General features: G+C 43.8%; 1 protein-coding gene across 2 annotated transcripts in view; it reads right to left on the bottom strand.

Moving 5' to 3' along the window:
* LOC115090605 (sodium- and chloride-dependent betaine transporter-like) overlaps nt 1-22,116 on the bottom strand; it is a 230,648-nt gene that overhangs the window by 103,735 nt on the left and 104,797 nt on the right. The gene's annotated exons all lie outside the window — the stretch shown is intronic.

Below are 22,116 nucleotides of genomic sequence, written 5' to 3'. Positions count from 1 at the left end.
GTCATTCTACTACTCCATCATCTCAATACCTTCTGTTTAGTCTTCAGATCCTTGAATGGAGGATTCAAGACTAGGGACAGGAAATCAGAATAACTTTCACAAAGGTATGCTATTAAGAACAAAACTCTATCATTAAAATCTAGGCATTAAAGGTCCGATATTCAACTCCACTTAGACAGATACGTTCCGACTTATCCATCTACCTAGCTGCAATCAAGCAAGGTAGGAGAACATGGTACAAATCTACTCTTCTTTCACCTTCTATCCTTCCAAATCACATTAAATCTTCATTGATGTTAACTGTGCTGTTCGTACGTATGACTGGGCATGTAAAATTGCCCCCCAGAACCCACCCCACCCCACAAACCTCACCCCGAGTTACTAGTGCCCCCTATTATGGTGGTATAAATAGTTAACTTTTTTGTGAGCTTCTACAGACTCTCTCTATCTCTCTCGCTCTCTCTCTTTCTCACTAAGCAACCAACCAATAGCCCAAAATAAAAGCTTGGCTGGGCACGTCTTAGCTTGTGATATGAAATATCATTGATGCAATAAATTTAACATGAGTTGTGGTAAAATAGCTATGTGAAGCCATACCAGGAAATTTTCCCTAACCATGCCCCTTTCTATATTTATATTAAAATGATGAATAAGACCTATTGAGCAGGTCTAAAGTTAGCTAGATTTATCCAGCCAACTCAAAAGTTACCTAGGTGTATTCAGCACTACAGCCATGCCACTGGATATCGCAAGTTAGCCAGATAAATTTATCTGGCTAACTTACCTAGCCAGCTAGGCTTTGAATATGAACATCTAAACAATGCAATATACTTTATAATAAAATAACATATACTTAATGAAACAATTTTCAAATTGACCCTAGTGATTACAGGACCTGCAAGCTAATTTTTAAAGGGAAACTCCCAAGGGAGTTTCTCATTGAAAATTGCAGCTGACCAGGTAAAGTAGGTACTTTATACATGTATAATATGTAAGTCCTTTGAAGTAGGGGCTAAGTACCCATGTGAAAATAAGCGCAAAGATTTGAAAATAAAATCTTTGCACATACTTTCCCTTCCTGGACCTAACTTTGCCCCTTTATTCCCATGGATAATGTAAACAGCATGCAGTTAAGTGGGGGAGGGGAAAGGAGGCAATTTTCAATGCCCCTAAAATGGATAAACCCCTGTTTACTCGAGTAAAATGTTTTGAAAAATGACCATTCTTATGATTACCTTACACATTTAGATTCATATTCAATGTAGTGGAATGAATAATCAATTGTATATACTAAAATTCTTACATTAATAATACACACTCAATAAACATACAGATTTCTAATGGTGAATTGCCTAAAATATGCTTAAAATCACCCACAAACACTGTATATTGAAACACATATTGTCAAATGTGACCAGAATGTACAGAAATTAATGCAATAGAGTGAGGAAGCTCACAAAAATGCCTACAATGTCATTTGTTTTTTTTTTATTTATGAATTTTCATTATTTCAATACAAGAATTTTACCAAATATCTTGTCAGAAAAGAATATAGAACATTTACATCAACCATAAATTAAAAACATTTATTACAAAAGTAAACCAAGGAAAAATCTTGAGTAAATGAACTTCTAACTATAGGTAAATACTTTGAGATTTGTTACAACAAGAAAAGGAGCCATATTGTCAAAGTATAACATAGCTACTAACAATATCATAGTACAATGGAATCTCTACTATTTACTATTTATCCGGATCTATTTTTCCGAGAAGGTTTTTTAACTGTTCTGGATCTGAGACGGGTAGTTTTAAGACTGGCAGTTCAATGCAAGGTTCGCTAGCATGTGTTTTGTCCTTGCTAATGTTCAAAGTGAAAGTATTGGTTTTGAGAAAAACAATGTTGAAGATGGCCATGCCTGAAATGGCCTAACAGTTGAAGAGGTGGAAGCCATCACTTTGGCAGGTCTTGGGCATGCTTGAGACAATGCTGGGAAAGGGACTTGAGAGGACAGGTAAAAGACTTGGTGGGAAGAAAATAATTATTGTTGGCTTCCATAGGGGATTTTATGTGTACATATACCTAAATTGGATGAATCTCTATTGAGCAGACTGGTTGGACTACCTTGGTCTTTATCTGCCATCATTTACAATATTACTGTGTTACTTTCTCTTTGAAAATTACCTAAGGAAAGGTACTTGCACACATTTGCAGCTGCTAATTTGCGTGGGTGCCTTTCTCAGGAAAAACTACATGCATATTTTTTCAGAATACTAAAGTATGTGCACAGTTCCAAACTCTACCCTCAGAAACACCCTCCTTATTGTGGGTAAAAGTACAAACATAGGGCCTCATTTTCCAATATCGCATGTGATACCAAAAAGGGGTGTACCTATTAGTGCTACATGATGTCTCCTGACAGGCCTGTTTCAGTATGATGCAGGAGAGAGAGAGAGAGAGAGAGAGAGAGAGAGAGAGAGAGAGAGAGAGAGAGAGAGAGACTTACCATAGTGCCTCCTCCCTAGACAGGTATTTGTATCCCTATGGGAGGCCCACCTAGTAACTCGAGGTGAGGTTTAAGTATTAGTTTAGGGGGTTAGGGGCCACTTTCACATTCAACATGAGACGTACAAACAGAACAGTGCTCTCTTGTGAAGATTTGATGACCTACGGAGTGAGGAAACTCACCCAAAGATGAGATTTGGGCAATGTTCTCTCAACCTAGCTTGTTGTTACCCAGGTAGAGAGTCCATCAAGTCCCCCCCCCCCCAAAAAAAAATACGATAAGAAAACCATACAAAATTTCATGGATTTTCTTATTGTTTCGTCACCCCCGCCCCCAGAAATGCAACGAAATAGGAAAAATCGTCTCTATTTCCTATTTCGTTGCAAACAAATGCACATCCCTAGTGTCTAAATTAAAGTCTTTACTGTTGAAAATGTATGAAAATGGCACACAAGTTAGTCCACGGGATCATAGTATATGTTCTTTTATTTATTTATTTATTTATTTATTTAGCAGTTTTTTATACCGACCCTCATAGTAGATAACCATATCGGATCGGTTTACATTTTAACAAAGGGTAAAACTGAGGTAACAGTTCTGGTAAATAATAGATAACAAAGGAAAAGGAATAAGTCAAAGTTACAATCAACAAGGTATGGAAAACTTGGAGGCTTAAGGACAAGCTGGAAGGAAGATAGAGGCAGGAAGAATAAATATAACATGATACAAATAATTTAACGGGTTAGAGCATATGCTTTAACCAGGAAATGCCAGTGTCCATTGTTCAGGAGGAAGTGTGTCAAAGTCCTTGTAAGAAGTGAGGCTCAAACTAGTGATTATCCGGTGGATCTGGGAAGGCTTCTGTTTTACAATCTCTTCTGTTTTACAATCTCCTCCTTAATCTGTGTAGGAATGTCTGATGCCAGAGTCTGGGGAAGTTCTACCCTCCAGGGCTTAGAAAAAATAGAGTCCCTAGGTGGGCAAACTATCTTTTGGATGGCAGAACACCCCTTCCAGCTAGCCCCAAAATACCAGGTTAATGTTTCTCCCCAGGGGTTTGAAAGCACTGGATCAGTGTTCAAGGATGTTAGGCTTTGCCTTTACTCACAGTTAGTTGAGTTTCTGATACATTCATTTTATCTCTTCTGTTTTGATCTTTCTGGGGAACCTTATGTCTCCCACCACTTAAAATAGTACCAAAATATGTACTCAGAGGGAAAATCCAAACCAGCCAGTAAGTGGACTGAAAAGGAAAACCCCTCCCAATTCTGGTCAGGACCACCAGGGCAGGTACAAGGTTATTAGGTGCCCTAGACAAACCTTCTGCTTTGTGCCTGCCCCCCATGTCGCACCGCTCCCTCCTCCCTCCGGTCTCAGCCCCAACTCCTACCTCATTTGCGCCCGCTAGGTATGTGCTTCTCTGGGGCCACAAGCAGGATGGGCACTGCTCGCGTCCCGACAAATCTCTTCTTCTCTTTGCCACGAGCGGGATAGGCTCCACTCGTGGCTCCACATAGCTGCTCTTCGGCGCCCCCTAATGTTCAGCACCTGAGGCAACTAGTTCAACTAAAAGGATGGACCAGCTGTGAGGACCACTAAGCAGGGTTTGCCCTTATCCTCTGACTGGGCCTGAAAATTAACTGAATCTAAGCTCCTAACTACCTCCTACACTTGTGCAAACCAAAAGGGAATGCCTCTAAAGCTCTAGCCAGGGAGCTGCTATATAGACTCACCAGGGGGACAGCCATTCCAGACGCCTCAAAGGGAGGGGCTGCATTTGAATGGAAACCTCTACCTTCAACCATCCTGCACTAACTTTTGTGACACCTGAGAACCCAGGATTTGACTGTAGTGTCCGCTACAGGAGCATCAGAGGATAAACTCTCTGGACAAATAAGGACAATCCTACACCAATTTAAGAGGCCAGGCATTTGAATGAAGAAAAATAAATGTGAAATTGGTACTACCATTGTCATATTTTTGGGCTATTGCATTAATGGATCAGGAGTCCATCCTGTTGATGACAAGGCAATCCATGATCTTAAATCAAACGATAAGTTCTTTTTTTGGAAATGTTCAACTTGCATCATATGTTTCCTCCATAAAAAGCAACACTCACTGAACAGCTACACAGCCTTCTCCATAAAGGGGTGGAAACATAAAAAAAGCATTACTAGTAGAAGTGTCAGTAACAAATGTTTATTCTGTAGAACGTATGGAAAGAAGATACTCAAATATCAAAAGATGTAAAGAGATAATATTGAAAGATGTAAAGGAGTGGTTGGCAGGGTGGTTGGCAGGCTGGACTCAGGGATTAGAAAGGCTGGAGCAGGAACAAGACAGGAAGGGAGTTTTCACCTTTATCAACCACCTTCCCCTCAGGTTGAGACCTTGATTACTGGTGGCTGGCAGGACTTGGATGGTCCTAGGGCAGAGACTAAAGAACATAAGAAATTGCCATGCTGGGTCAGACCAAAGGTCCATCAAGCCCAGCATCCTGCTTCCAACAGAGACCAAACTAGGCCACAAGAACCTGGCAATTACCCAAGAAGATCCCATGCTACTGTGCAATTAATAGCAGTGGCTATTCCCTAAGTAAACCTGATTAATAGCCATTAATGGACTTCTCCTCCAAAAATTTATCCAAACCTGTTTTGAACCCAGCTACACTAACTGCACTAACCACATCCTCTGGCAACAAATTCAACAGCTTAATTGTGCATTGAGTGAAAAAGAATTTTCTCTGATTAGTCTTAAATGTGTTACTTCCTAACTTCATGGAATGCCCCCTAGTCCTTCTATTATCCGAAAGTGTAAACAACCGATTCACATCTACTCGTTCAAGACCCCTCATGATCTTAAAGACCTCTATCATATCCCCCCTCAGCCATCTCTTCTCCAAGCTAAACAGCCCTAACCTCTTCAGCCTTTCCTCACAGGGGAGCTGTTCCATCCCCTTTATCATTTTGGTAACCCTTCTCTGTACCTTCTCCATCGCACCTATATCTTTATTGAGATGCGGCGACCAAAATTGTACACAGTATTCAAGGTGCGGTCTCCCCATGGAGCGATACAGAGGCATTATGACATTTTCTGTTTTATTAACCATTCCCTTCCTAATAATTCCTAACATTCTGTTTGCTTTTTTGACTGCTGCAGCACACTGAGCCGACGATTTTAAAGTATTATCCACTTTGATGCCCAGATCTTTTTCCTGGGTAGTAGCTCCTAATATGGAACCTAACATCGTGTAACTACAGCAAGGGTTATTTTTCCCTATATGCAACACCTTGCACTTGTCCACAAAGAGCATCCACAAAAGCAGGGCTAACTGCAGGAGCAACACACAACAAAACATGGTGCCCACAAGAAACAGCCAAAACAAACAAACAAACAAGCTAGAACAGGGAGGCACAGGACCAACAAACACGAAAGAAAACCAGAAGGATACAAACCAAGGCTTCAAACAAACAAAAAGTAACAAGGATTACAAGGAGCAAGAAGGCCTCTAAAGATAGAAGGCCAAATAGACCAGAACCACCGAGGGCCAGAACTAGGAGGAAGGAGACTCCAAACAGAGGCAATCGTGGTGAGCATAAGGCAAGCTTTAAGGATGTAGCTGATCTGCCTTAGGGAGCCTGTGAGGCACAAGGCTGTACAACTCAGACTGCAACCCACTGAGGGCTCCAGGAAGGCTGCACTGTAGCCAGAATCCTCACAATAATCAGAGGCCAAGACAATGTGACAGAAAGATAGATATATTACTTCTGATATTTATCATTTTTATAACACTGCTCAATGTATGCAGTGCTGTAAGATACAGAAATAGTCCCAATAGTAGGATAATACATTTATCACTGCAAGATATATGCAGTGCCACCTAAATTGTTACAGTTTTGCCTGCAGTGTAGTCTCTCCATGCCAAGGTTCAGCCTGCTGTGCAGTCTTCCATCCACCAGGAGTCCTCAGAAAGTCTTGCTCCCCGTCTTGCCTGTTACCTCCTCACTGATCCTACTACACCCAAGCCTCTCCACAAGCAGAGGCATCCTCACTAGTCACACCACACCTCAGCCTCAGTCCTATTTAACCCAGCTGGCCCAATATCTTGATGCCTTTTCATCAAGTCACCTTGGTTCCTTGACCTGGCCACTTTCTTGCTACCCTATCTTACCTTGCAGCCTACCCAGATCTCCTGCCTTGCCTTGTGGCCTAACCAGGCCTTCTGTCTTGCCTTGCAGTCTACCCAGGCCTCCTGTTTTGCCTTGAAGGCTGCCCAGGCCTCCTGCCTTGCTCTGTGCTTTCTCTTAGCCTCGAGTCTTGCTCTGTGGCCTATCCAAGCCTATCACCTAGCCTGTGGCCCTTAGGCCAACTGTTCGTGGCCTTTGGCCTTCTGTGCTCCTTGTTTCTTGTTCCTTTTTAGTCCTTTCTAGTCCAGTTCTTGTTCCAATCCTGTCTAGTCCAGGCCTTGCTCAGTTCTGTCCTGTTCTTGTTCCAGTCCAGTCCTTGTCTAGCCCTGTTCCAATTCCCTGTCTGAGCCTTTATCTAGTCCCCAGCCTGAGCCTATTTCCAGCCTTGTCCATCTCCAGCTCCTGCCAAACCCTCAGCATCAGTTCAGCTTCTGGTCTTGTTTGTATCCAGCTCCTGCCAAGACCCAGCCCTAGACCAGCACTAGACCAGCCTCTAGCCATGATGTATGCCAAGAGACAAGGTCTGATGGCCCCCAGAATCCAAGAGCTCAACCTGCGGGCACGGGGATTGGCTAGGCAGAAGACCAGCACCTGTCCAGCCATGCATCCCTGTGCCACTTCAGTGGGGGTGTAGCCTGACTCCAGCCCAGCAACCGATGACAGAACTGTGCCCTGACACAGGAAAGGAATATTGCCAGAAGATTTTGACCACAGAGAGTTGTTTGCCTAAGAGATATGGGAATAGTGAGTAAAGGAAGTATTGGCTTTAGGAGCACAGAAGTTCTCCTGATTATTCTGTAATAGACGGAAGGTGAATGGTCAAATGTAACAGCCAAGTTGTCAGAAACTAAAATGCTATTAGATTTCATCCAGTGAGCTGGAAAAACATGGGATTGCCTGATGTCATAGTAACATATTAAATGACGGCAGGTAATGCACTCTAAAAGGCAAGAAAATCTGAACTGGAGAAGTAGCATCAGAACCTGCAAGGTGGTGAATCATAGATTAATAGATCAGCTTTAAAGATAGGAGAGATTTGATCAAGAATAGGGATGACAATTTTTAAAAGCCATTTACTTATATAAATGGCTATTTATCAGGGTAAAAGTGCTTAGCTCTGGTCGGTACTATTTTTAAATGGACATTGGTAGGGCTGAAGTGAATTGGGAATTGCTTCTGCCTCTTTCTTTACCAAAGACCCCCAAAGAAGGGGTAAGTAGGGGTTCGGGAGGGCTCTGGTACCAGCTTTTTGGTGGAAAATGGGGGGAATTGAAGGTCCTGAGAATGCCCTGGCTGGGCTTCACTCAGCCCAGCTGGTTTGGCCCTAGCCCTGGCTTATTGGCATGGAGGTGCCTGGAGATGCCCCTTTTTATTAATGTTTTTGGGGGGAATGAGCAAATATTCGAACATTTTCAGGTTTTTTAAAATTCAGAATGGACTAAAAATTGACCTTTTTTTCCTAAATAACCATTCATTTTTATGTGAATGCACAGTCCTAAACTTTACCATCCATGGAGAGTAATTTTGAAAGGCAGATAGACAAGTAAAACAATGTTTTACCCACGGAAATGGCTTGTTATAAAATTGCCTCCCCAGTATGTGGGTAAACTTATATGCATAAGTCCTGTATGTGTATAATCTATGCGGACTGAGTGGAGGCATTTCCAGGGATGGAATTGGGGCGAGGTTTGGACTTACACGACTACTTTTGGATTTTCAAAAGCATGCACATACATTTTCCCTCCAAATTTCTGTGTACAAATTAGCAGGTGTAATTCTGTGCAGATCGTTTTGGTGGGATATTTTTCAAAGCAAACATACTTGTGTAAATTCACTTTGAAAATGTTTTAACTTAATGCGATCATTTGTCAACTTTCTTATGTGAGCTGTTACAAAATTACCTCCTTGGTGTTTAAACTGACTTTGTGACTGTATCCATGTCAGAACAAGAAGGAGAGGTATATTGCAACTACTTCCCTGTTCCCCGGGTAGGAGGTTCAACTATAGATTATTTATTTTACTTCTGTGAATATTTAATCCACCCCGCCCCTTTCCCAAAGCCCTGAGACATACACGCGTGGCCGGGCGTTTGAAAATAGGCCCGGCGCATGTAAGGCCACTTACGCGCATAAATCTTTTAAAATCTACCCCTAATAGAATAAAGTAAAATAATTTCTTTTGTGGACTGTATTGTAAATTTGAATTATCCTCTGTTTTATTGTTTTTAGTTCTTCTTTTAGGCATGGGATTTGTTTTCATCTCTGTCACAAGACAAACTCTTGAGTTGTTTCAGGAAAATAAAAGGTCTCACTAGCAATGCTTATTTGAGGGAAATGCACTTTAAAGTTTTGCAGAGATCATATATTAATCCTATGAAGACGCACGGAGTGCAATTGGTAGTTTCAGATCTTTGTCTGAAATGCCAAAATGCTCCTGATTCTTTTTCTCGTGGTTTTTTGGTCCTGTCCATTAATTCAACAATTTTGGATAAGGATTACCACCTTTCTTGGAAGTTTATTGCAATTACGATTTTGTCCTGTTTGATTACATCTCATCCTTCAAATACAAGGGCAAAGATGGGCACCTCTTGATTCAGAAGGCTTTCCTGATGTGGGAAAAATATCCAGCTGAACTGTTTGGCCAGACTTAGAGCCACCCTCCTTTTGGTCCTGGCAGAATCAACTCCACTCCTTGATGCAAATGGAAAATCTAGCAAGCCACTCTTCTTTTCAGTGGAGGAAGAGCTTTTTTGACTATATGGGACAGTTACATCTAACATTTATCTCCAAGGGCTCACAATTGGGTTTTGAATAATTGAACAAATTGTGAGTTGTTTTCTCTTCTCTGAGATAATGCATAACTCCATTGTTGTTGTACCTCAATGGGGTTGGGATTTGGGGGTAGGAGATTGATGGGGGAAAGGGGAGAATAAAAATGTAATAAAATGAAGACGATGTCTTGAGATTTACTGTTTCATAAGAGGATGTCAGGGAGTAGCAGAAACCATGTTCCGTGCGGCCAACCCTTTGCTGCTATGTCGTTTGATATATATACCCCATAGCATCATTGTATAGTGTAATATCTTGGATTCTGAGTGTGTTTTTGTGCATTGGATTCTATAAATACATTTAAATATAAAACAAAAATGTGGTTTCAGTGATCTCAAGAAGAACTTCTTGGATGGATATAATTACATTTTTAATAACTATACAGGGCCCAAAATTGAAAGCTGGCGGTTTAAGTAATTTAGCCGGATATGACTAATTTGGCTAAGTTACAATGTATATTCAGTGGCATGGCCAAGTCGCTGAATATACGGCATATGTATGCACTTATGGGCCCCGATTTTAAAAGGGCCACATGCGTAAAAAATGGGGATTATATGTTTGGCCAGTCCTTGTGCGCATTTTAGAATGTGCCCAGCCATACGCAGAATCCCTGCTATGCGCCAAGGCGCTGGGACCTGCAAAAGGGGCAGGCCGGGGGGCGTGGTCTGGGCAGAGCAGGGGTGGGCCAGGACAGCTCCAATAGCTGCTGTCCCGAGGAAGCGCATGCAGGCAGCAGGCCGGCGTATGGAGATTACTTCTGCTCCCAGGGAGCAGTAAGTATTAAAATAAAAAAATTAGGGATAGGTAGGGTTAGGTTAGAGGTCGGGGAGGAGAAGGGAAGAGATAGGAAGGGTAGGGTTAGGGAAAGGAAAGTTCCGTCCCAGCCCACTCCTTAATTGTAGCGGACTGGAAGGGAACTGGGGAAGGCCCGATTGCATCACCGCGCGTATTTTTCTAAAATCCCCCCCTTACACGTGCAAGTCACGGGCCGCCCGCACATGCGCGTATGGATTTTAAAATCCAGCTCCCATGTGAGTATGTACCATCGGATTTTATAACTTGTGCGTGCTGGTGGGCGCATGTTATAAAATTGGCGGGTCCATGTGCACACGCCGGGAACTGCACACATGGACGCGCGCATGTGGGTCTTAAAATAAACCCCTAAGCTGGATAAGTCGGCCCGACTAAGTTTAGACCTGCTTTATGGGGCGGCTAAACTTAGATTTAACTTTATGAGGTTAACTTCAAATATCAGTAGTTAACGTATAAGTTATACAGCTAGCCGCCCAGGTAATTTATAAGTTTAATCAAATATACAATAACAATATATTTGAAAAGAAAAATAGGTAATATACATATTGAAATGAAATTTAAAAGAAAATTAAACATAAAAAGAAAAAAAAAACCAACAATATATATATCACCAAATTTAGACCCCGAAGAAGGAAGAGGGGGAACTAATTACCATGAGGTATGGCAAAGTACAAAGACAATTTCCCAAATAAAGGAATGGAAGCAATCACCTGGGCAGTACCTAAACATTAGAAATCCACAATCAACCGAAGAAGCAGAGGTCAAAGAATTACTTTTAGAATCCAGAAAATTCCGCAGCTGAGAAAGGATAAAAAGAAAATAACGAGAAGAGGCCAAAGTTACCACAGCACCTACTTTTTGTGCATGTAACTTATAGCCGCATAAGTGACTTATACAGCTAAGCGGTGAACACTGAACAGAAGCACATATTCAGCAGTCACTACTTAGCCGCGTGAGTCTTGCTTATCCAGCTAAATAGCGCTGAATGCGCTATGGGTCCACTATTTTTAACAAGGACAGGCATTTCTTTTTTTTTTTTTTCTCCCCCACTGTGAAAATAAAAGTAAACTGGCAAAAACTTACACAGCAGCTACAGCGGCAGGAGAAAAATCCTACATTCATATTTCTTGCCTGGCCAACACATCCACCATACAAACCACTTTGAAAACTAAGACCAGAACATTTGCAAAAAAGCTAATCAAGCTCATCCAAATGACTAACGTCTTTCTTAATACATCACTGGCCTAAATTAAGTGGCTTTATTTGTTAAGGCCCATCCTGAGTCTGGAATGCCTGCTTCTCATTCCAGAGGGCCCCTGCTGTGGATCTTCACTGGCAGGAGGTGCGTCGGAGCTCTCCAGTTGGCACTGCAGCTGAGCACAGAATGACACACTAGGCACTACTTCATGTGCTGAATTGCCACCCAGCAGTGTCCTTTGTGGCTTAGCAGCTATTCTGGCAGGAGGGCTCCGGTGTTCCTCCTGTCAATGAACATTCGTACTGACTGAGAACACTTTGGAATGGAATTGCAAGGGGGTGGGGGGGAAGGGTCAGGGAACCTGGGCCTATGGGGGGTTACCTTAAAGGGTGCTTGAAGGTGCCAGGGTGGGAGTGTCTTGTCAGTGGTGGGTAGGTGGTGGGTAGGTGGTGACAGGGGATAACTTGTTGTTGATATGCCACATGGTGATGTGGTTTTTAATGTGCCAGGGAGGGGGATTGTTGATGTTAAGCAGATGGTTCTGATGGTGTGTGGGAAGGGGATTCCGATCTTGATAAGAGGTCATGGGGGGGGGGGGGGAGGGATAAAATTCGCACTTCTAACGCGCTTTCTCACTTTGGATTGGTTAGTATTCTCAACATTTTAGACCTGTTCCAAGGGGAGGAAATTTTCTATGAAGTCACACGTGTAAAAAATTAGCATATTTATGCATGCAAGCTATTTTATAAACATAAACAATATGCACGTATTTTTGGTTTCGCACACACATTTACTTGCACAAAAAAAGGGGCTGTCTAGGGGTGTTCCTAGCATGGTGAAGAGATACACACATAAGTTGATGTTTTATAAGGGATTTACACGAATATCTTAGGTCAGTAGTTACCAAACCTGTCCTAGAGGACCCCCCAGGACAGGTAAGTTTTCAGGATATTCACAATAATTATGCATGAGCTAAATCTGCACGCATCGCCTCCACAGCATGCACATTTTATCGCATGAATATTCACTGTGTATATCCTGAAAACCTGACTGGATGGGGGTCCCCTAGGACACGTTTGGGAACCTCTGCATTAGGTAACTTATTCACACAATTGTACCCCCTACTAATTATCTAGCACAATTGATATCAAACTCAACTGTTGTCTGCTTTTGTTGGGTGGGAGGTCTGGGTGACCAGGGGGGAGTTCAGGGTGAAATACTAGGAGGATCTCAATGAACTGGAAACAGACTGGGTGCACTGGTGAAGGTATCAGCAAACTGATGATTTCAAGTATGCATGCTTATTTTAAAATATGCCTACATCTGCATATAAATCAGGGTTCCTTGCAAGCAAGTTATATTTTTACCTAAATAAAATATGCACTCGTTTGTTTATAAAAAAAAAGGTAGAAAAAGTGTGCGCTTTCAATGCATTGCTGATATTTGAGCATGATGAAACATTCACGCATATGTTGTGGGATGGACATATGAATATTTTATAATCTATGCACAATTATATGAGTATTTTATAATCTACGCACAATTATAAAATACTATAGTAGATGTGTGCACCCATATACACACGTATACTGGGGCTACATGGAGTTCTTTGAAAGTTACCCTCCAGTTGAAAAAATGTTGGCGTCTGTTGATGGACCTTTTGGTGTATACAGTAAAGCTATAGGGGTAGATTTTAAAAGGAGCGCGCGTGGCCTATATGTGCATGTGCTACCTGGCACGCGCACATATACGCCTGATTTTATAACATGTGCATGCAGGCGTGCGCATGTTATAAATCAGGGGTTGACGCGCAATGGGGTGCACAATTGTGCACCTTGCGCGCGCCAAGCTGTGCTGGCTTCCTCCACATCCTCCCAGGCTGCTCCAAAATCAGAATGGCCTGAGAGAGAACTTCACTTCCCCCTAGCCTGACCTTCCCACCCCCTTCCCCTAATCTTCCCCCCCCCCCCCCCAGCCCTACTCTAACCACCCCTGATCTTTATTTTACCTTTTGCGCGTGCCGGACGATTGCCGGCACATGATCTCTGACACAGCAACAAATGGCCGCTGTGACAGGAGCCGCTGACCCCGCCCCGCCCATGCCCTGCCCCGCCCATTCCCCGCCCCTTTTTCAAGCCCCGGGACTTAAACACATCCAGGGGATTTACACACGCCGCCGGGCCTTTTGAAAATAGGCCCAGCACGCGTAACCCCCTATATGCGTGTAAATCCTTGAAAATCTGCCCCTTATTGCATAGCATATTGCATTTCATGCACATTAAATTCTCGTGGAGGTGAATTTTAAAAGACAGATGCATGCATGTAGGACTTGTGCATGTCCTCCAGATTCTAAAAGCTGCCTAAAAGTACGCATATAACCCGATATATGAATATCTCACTTGGAACGAAAAAGGGGAGTGGTGTCGGCATGGTATGGGCAGGGCCGGTGCAAAGGTATTGGGCGTACTAAGTGACCCTTGCGCTGACGCCCCGTCCCCCCCCCAGTCACGCCCCCTCCCAGGTCGCACTCCCCCCTACCTGTTTTGGCGCCGACTGTGTGCTTCTCAGGGCGTCGAGCCGTAGGGGGCGCCGAAGAGCAGCCACATGGTGCCACAAGCGGGGCCTATCCCACTCGCGGCAAGGAGAAATGGAAACAGTCGGCGCCGAAACAGGTAAGGAGGGGCGCGACACTGTGCTTCTCAGAAGCACACAGTCTCTATTTCAGTTTGCCGCGAGCGGGATAGGCCCCGCTTGCGGCACCACGCAGCTGCTCTTCAGCGCCCCCTACAGCTCGGCACCCTAGGCGACCGCCAAACTTCGCCTAATGGACGCGCCGGCCCTGGGTATGGGTGGAGCATGGGAGTTCCAGGGCAGGGCCAAGAAATGTGCAAGCAAATACCTATGCGCCTGGGCATGCGCCCAGGGCCAATGCCACCAAAGTTTACTTCTGCTATGGAGGAGTGTAAGTTTAAAAAAAAAAACAAAAAAGAAAACAGGCATCTGTAAGAGGGAGAGTGCTGGCTAAAGAGCCAGGGGGGTTTCAAGGACCTAGCTCTAGCCTGGGTGAACTGGTGGACGAACTGGTGAAACTGGTCATGGCATGGATGAACGGCATTTATAAAATTACTCCACTTGCATGACTCAAACCTCACTTTGCATGACTGTGTGTGCCCACTTGAAAAATTGGGCTCACATATATGCACACTCATGTGATTTTATAACATATGCCAGTAAGTGCACGTATGTTATGAAATTCCCATGTGTCTGGACTCACACCAAGCATACGCATATATGTACGCCCATGCACCCATTTGAAAATTACCATCTTATTGTGTACATTACGTATTATTACATAGACAACTATGATTTCCTTATGTACTGGGAGAACTGCTCATAGATCTTTATACTAAACACATCTGTGTAAACTAAAACACATGTTGCAGCATACTCTGCTATGGAATTCTACCACGCACAGTCCGGATCACATACCGCTCGATACAGTATTTAAATGGCATGCAAATGCAAGCCGCGTCCAAAGCATGTCCATGAAGCGCCCATGAAGCACAATCCATTTTACTGTATAGAGTGCTATACAGCGCCTATACAGTATCCTGGCTGCGCTGGTACCTGTCATTTCAAATGTCATTTCAAATGACATTTGAAATGACAGGTAAAGGAAGTGGATACAGGAGAAGGGCTGGTGCAGTTTGTTTTGTTGTCCTGTGCAAATGATTGCTTCACTGCCTGACCCCCTCACCCCCCGGGACAACACCTTTAGAGGAGCCAGGATCGGGCAAACTTTCCCCCAGCCCCCGCTCACCTGCCCTGGTCATGTCCATGGGCGCGCTGACAACTCCGGAGCAGCCCCAGTCCTCTTTCCCCTCTTTCCGGGGGCAGCTGGCGGCGAGAGTGGCTTCAGTAGCCCGGGGCGGATCGGGCGCTCCCCATGCGAGGCGCGGCTTCCAGCAGCCTTCGCCAGTGAAGGTGCATGAGTTCACGCCATAACCTGAGCGCCCGGCTGGACGCCCGAGGTCACGGCATGCGCTCATGCACATACAGGCGAGCATTCATGCACCTTCGCCGGCGGGGGCTGCTGGAAGCCGCGCCTCGCATGGGGAGCGCCCGATCCGCCCCGGGCTGCTGCTGAAGCCGCACCGGAGGAGGGGAGAGAGGACTGGGGCTTCTCCAGAGCTGCCAGAGCACCCGCACAGGAGACTGGCACCCATGGACGCGGCCAGGGCAGGTGAGTGGGGGCTGGGGGAAAGTTTGCCCGATCCTGGCTCCTCTAAAGGTGTTGTCCCGGGGGGTGGGGGGGTCAGGCAGTGAAGCAATCATTTGCACAGGACAACAAAACAAACTGCACCAGCCCTTCTCCTGTATCCACTTCCTTTACCTGTCATTTCAAATGTCATTTGAAATGACATTTGAAATGACAGGTACCAGCGCAGCCAGGATACTGTATAGCCGCTGTATAGCGCTCTATACAGTAAAATGGATTGCGCTTCATGGGCGCTTCATGGACATGCTTTGGACACGGCTTGCATTTGCATGCCATTTAAATAAATACTGTATCGAACGGTATGTGATCCGGACTGTGCGTGCGGCAAACGAGGGTGCGCCCGGCACTGCCGCACTCTTTCTTCCGCGTCCTTACTGTATCGGCCTGAAAGATAACTCCCCCAGCAATATCTGATAACGATTCCAAAGAAAAATGCAACGAGCTTGCATCGAGCTTGCTCTCTTCTTCAAAGACAACATCACAAACCTAATGGCAAACTTCCCCCAGACCAACTCATCTTAGATAACTTCAAGAGTATTTCCTCCTCAGGAATTGAGTTGATCATAAAGAAAATAAACCCTGCAACACACCCAGCAGATGCAATCCCGATAAAATCTCTAAAAACTATTCCAAACATTCTAGCCAAACCATTGTCTGATATCATTAACATATCCCTAACCCAGGGAAATGTCCCAGTCACCAAAGGAGCCATAGTCAAACCCATATTAAAAAAACCAAATCTAAACCCCTCAGAGCCAGCCAACTTCCGATCCATATCCATTCTCCCTTTCTTAGCCAAACTTCTGAAAAAGTAGTAAACTTACAATTAACTGAACACCTAGAAAAACTCAAAATGCTATACCCGTCCCAATTCGGTTTTCGCAAGTTCTTCAGCACTGAAACCCTATTAATCTCCCTCACTGACACAGTGCTCCAAGGAATAGATAAAGGCCAGTCCTACGTTTTAGCAATGCTAGATATCTCCGCAGCCTTTGACACCATTAGCCACAAGATTCTAATTGACAGACTGAAAGATATTGGATTACCTGGCAATGCATTAAGATGGTTCAAATCATATCTAGAAAATAGATATTACAAAGTTAAATTTGGCAATAGCAAATCCGAACCCATCAAATTAACCCACAGCGTGCCTCAAGGCTCCTCACTATCATCCACTCTCTTCAATATATAAAAGCTCCCCCTATGCAAACTACTAGCAGTTCTAGGACTCACGCACTTCATCTACACGGATGACATCCAAATCCTAATCCCCATCACTCAATCCATATCTAAATCACTCCTACTCTGGGAATCCTATCTCAATACCATAAATCAACTACTCACACAAATGAACTTGGCACTAAATACCACCAAAACTGAACTCCTAATAATATGTCACAAACGAAATGACAAGATCCTATCTGACATCACCTCCATTCATGTGAAACACCCAATTACACAAGAGGTAAGTGACCTTGGTGTCATCATAGAGAGTGAACTGAGCCTAAAAAAATTCATAAGCACAACAATGAAGGACTGCTATTATAAACTACACGTACTAAAATAATTAAGGCCCCTCCTACACCACAACGATTTCAGAACGCAACAACACTCAAACCCCTGCAACTTTTACAAAATGCCACCGCCAGAATCCTCACAAATATCCAAAAAAATTAACATATTACCCTTATTCTAAAAGACCTCCACAGTGGCTACCGATCCACTTCAGAATAAGCTTTAAGACCCTCACACTAATACACAAAACTCTACACAATCAAAACATAAACTGGCTCAATTCCTCATTCCAGTTTCAAACCCCACAAAGAACTACCAGATTCGCCAACAATGGATCCTTAACGATACCCTCACCCAAACTCACACACACCTAGATTGGTGAACGAGCAACATCACTTGCCGGTCCTTCCATCTGGAACACAATGCCCCAAGAACTAAGACTAGAGCCAAAGTCCCTTTTCGCGTGCGATAGCTAAATCGGGGCAGAGTTGGGGCAACGTCAGCACCAGAAGAGGAGGAGTCGGGATGGCACTGGGGCGAACGTGGCAGAAACATCGCTGGCTGCGAAAAAGTAAGAACTCTTATCGCTGCCAGTAGCACACCCAATAGCACCACCTTTTACGATGGTGCTATTGGGTGCGAAAGCCGGCAGCGATAACACCACGGTGGTGTGATCACTGCCAGCTTTCCCAGGCCCGCCCCCTGTTACTGCCGTATTCTCTAAGGTCTTTGACCTTAGAAAATCCAGGCCTATATTTGTTAAAATTCTTATTATGCTATATTTGTTAAAATTACTGTTATGTTGTTCATATTCATTGCGTACCTTGAAGCCTCAGCCTACCTCCCTCAACTTAACTGAAACCCTTCTGCCCTGAAATGTTGAAATTAGGGATGTGAATCGTTTTTCAACGATTAAAATTATCGTCCAATAATGTTTATATCGTCTTAAATCGTTATAGAACACGATACAATAGAAATTCTAACGATTTATCGTTAAAAATCGTTAAATCGTGTTAGTGCGCACTAACTCGGGTTAGTGCGCACTAACTCCCCGTTAGTGCGCACTAACTCGATTTAGTGCGCACTAACTGAAAATGATACAAATAAACACTTTCCAGGTCACTGAAGGTCAGTTAGGAATGAATATGTGTTCCTATTGGCTGGCTGCCCTCTTATCTATTGATGTTACCAAGGTTACCACTGAGGTGATGGTTGGGGGGATGGGAAATGGAACTGGAAACTAACGAACACCAACAGAAAATGAAACAAAGTGTTCACACTTCCCAGGTCAGTAAAGGTCACTTAGGAATGAATATGTATGTATGTATTCCTATTGGCTGGCTGTGCTCTTATCTATTGATGTTACCAATATGGTTGGGGGGATGTGAAATGGAAACAGTTGGAAGCTTGACAAAAAAAGTAATGTAATGATCAGCACTCACGTGACTAGAACTTGTTTGTTTATTATTTTTGTTAGCAGGCACCTGAAATGCTAGTGCATGTTGAATTTGCCAATCACTGTGCATTTTAGAAAGGTGGTCCTGGCTGGAACTGTACACAGTTCAAATATATGTAATTGATTGTTGGTAAGTGTATTTTTTAAGTAGCCACACTGGCACCAGTATGTTTACTTTTCCTCCTACTTAACTCACTAGCTCAGCTTTGTAAGAAGGGCTTCTCTGCTTGTGTGTTGTTTTTGTTTGGTGTGAGGAGAGCAGAAACATCAGATCTTTATTCAATCTACTACAGTCATCTCTTACAGTGCCCTATCCCTATTAATACCAGGAGTGTTGTGATCTTCCTGCACACAGTGCCCTAACCCTGATACCAGTCTGAGACAGCTCCCTCCCTGCATTACTAGTGAGAGGCTGGCTTCACAGACAGGGGGGAGCTGCCTGACCCTCACTCCTGACTTCCCCCATGTCCCAGCTAGTGAATGGTGTGTGGGTGAGGGGGGGGGGGGAGGATGGTGAAGTCTGAGACAGCTGCCTCCCTGCATTACTAGTGAGAGGCTGGCTTCACAGACAGGGGGGAGCTGCCTGACCCTCACTCCTGACTTCCCCCATGTCCCAGCTAGTGAATGGTGTGTGGGTGAGGGGGGGGGGGAGGATGGTGAAGTCTGAGACAGCTCCCTCCCTGCATTACTAGTGAGAGGCTGGCTTCACAGACAGGGGGGAGCTGCCTGACCCTCACTCCTGACTTCCCCCATGTCCCAGCTAGTGAATGGTGTGTGGGTGAGGGGGGGGGAGGATGGTGAAGTCTGAGACAGCTCCCTCCCTGCATTACTAGTGAGAGGCTGGCTTCGCAGACAGGGGGGAGCTGCCTGACCCTCACTCCTGAGTTCCCCCATGTCCCAGCTAGTGAATGGTGTGTGGGTGAGGGGGGGGGGGGGAGGATGGTGAAGTCTGAGACAGCTCCCTCCCTGCATTACTAGTGAGAGGCTGGCTTCACAGACAGGGGGGAGCTGCCTGACCCTCACTCCTGACTTCCCCCATGTCCCAGCTAGTGAATGGTGTGTGGGTAAGGGGGGGGGGGGAGGATGGTGAAGTCTGAGACAGCTCCCTCCCTGCATTACTAGTGAGAGGCTGGCTTCACAGACAGGGGGGAGCTGCCTGACCCTCACTCCTCCGGTGTATTGTGATCTTCCTGCACACAGTGCCCTATCCCTGATACCAGGGGTGTTGTGATCTTCCTGCATGCAGTGCCCTATCCCTATTAATACCAGGAGTGTTGTGATCTTCCTGCATGCAGTGCCCTATCCCTATTAATACCAGGAGTGTTGTGATCTTCCTGCATGCAGTGCCCTATCCCTGATATCGGGATGTGTGCAAGAAGATCACAACACCCCCGGTATCAGGAATAGGGCACTGTGTGCAGGAAGATCACAACACCCCCAGTATCAGGAATAGGGCACTGTGTGCAGGAAGATCACAACACCCCTGGTATTAGGGATAGGGCACTGTGTGCAGGAAGATCACAACACTCCTGGTATTAATAGGGATAGGGCACTGTGTGCAGGAAGATCACAATACCCCTGGTATCAGGGTTAGGGCACAAGTTCTAGTCACATTGACTGATCACATTACTTGTTTTGTCAAGCTACCAACTGTTTCCATTTCCCATCCCCCATATACTGTCAGTAGGAAACTTGGTAACATGAATAAATAAGAGGGCAGCCAATAGGAATACATATTCATTCCTAAACTGACCTTAACTGACCTGAAAAGTGTCAAATTGTATCATTTTCAGTTAGTGCGCACTAACTCCCAGTTAGTGCGCACTAACTCGAGTTAGTGCGCACTAATCGGAAAAAACGATTTTTAACGATTTTTTAACTAAAAAATCGTGCCTAAGATGATTTTCTTGCCCTGCCACACGATTTCTATCGTTAAGACGATATGGAAAACGATTCACATCCCTAGTTGAAATGTTAAAATATTGTTATGATGAAATCTCCCCTCTTAGCTACTTATATATTTTCCATTCTCCATCAGTTTCACTGTAAACCGATGTGATGTGCAAGCTAACATCTGTATAAAAAAGCTACAAATAAATAAATACATGTCAGGCAAGCAGTTTTGAAACAGGACATTTCTGTGTTTAAAATTCTGATGGGGTAATGTTTCCAATGGGTTATTTTTGGCTTGTAGATAAACTACAGGTTTCAGGCTACAGTGCCTGATTGAAATGGTTCTCTCACTGAAGGATGTTTCCTCTACTTCTACTACCTACCTTTTGAAAATTCTGCTATTGTCCTAGGTTGGAAACTTTTGAAAAGGAACCAGTATGAGCATGCCATGCAGTCTGCAACATAATTTTTATGATCTGTAATGTGAAGATATTGTACAACAGCAGTGTTGTCTTTTTAAGGCAATTAACAGTCTTGCCCCTGTGCCCCAACATGCTTTAATTCAGTTTTGAAAATTTACAGACATTTTTGCCTGCTTTGATCATCCTCTGTGAAGCAAGTTCATTTCCAAGAATCTCATGAGCAGTCATTCTGTGTCATGCGTGGTGATTCTGTGTCTTGAGCAGTCAGTCTAGGTCGTGAATGGTCATTCTTTGGAATGAACTCCCTGACCAGCTCTTTATCATGCTTTCTGAAACTACTTAAGTCACATCTCTTTTCATATGCTTTTATTGATTAATTTAATATTTCTATCTGGTATGTGTGGATGACAGCTATTATTTTATATGAAGAGTGTTTTATTTTTAGGGATCTTAGTTTATGCCTGAGTTGACATAATCTGTGTGGGTATTTTATTTCCCCTTGTATTTTTACTTATTCTGTTCTCTAAAATCATTGCCAAGTGGATACTGGATATGGATGGTCAATATTTCTAAATAAGCTGGGATATGCCTTCCCCAACTGGCCACCTTATTTATTAAACCTTTAGGCAGTGTGAGCCAAGACTGTGGTAATATTATAATACCTTGGTCAGCCCTGTATTTGACAATCGTTACTGTTCATAATCACTAGAATGCCAACTGTGTAGTAGAAGCTGGTGTTTTTTTATCATATGTTTATGCCTTTTTATGTATTTTGGTATTTTATTGAATATGTTTTGTTTGATATTCATTTGACACTTTTTAAATTATAGATTTTACAAATGTTATTATGTTACCACTTACAGCTTTAGATTGTACAGGATACAAATCCTTTAAAATAAATAAATACATGGCACAATGTTTTGGGATTCTGTAATTAATTCAGTAATGTTAGTTTGATATATTTGCCTTAGCCGACTCCCTCCTAGTGAAAAAAGAGGTGAGTCAGTTGGGTGTTAAGTTA

This window comes from Rhinatrema bivittatum, chromosome 4 (genome assembly GCF_901001135.1).
Source record: "Rhinatrema bivittatum chromosome 4, aRhiBiv1.1, whole genome shotgun sequence".
Classification (NCBI taxonomy): Eukaryota; Metazoa; Chordata; class Amphibia; order Gymnophiona; family Rhinatrematidae; genus Rhinatrema; species Rhinatrema bivittatum.
This window is presented reverse-complemented; position numbering and strand designations above follow the sequence as displayed.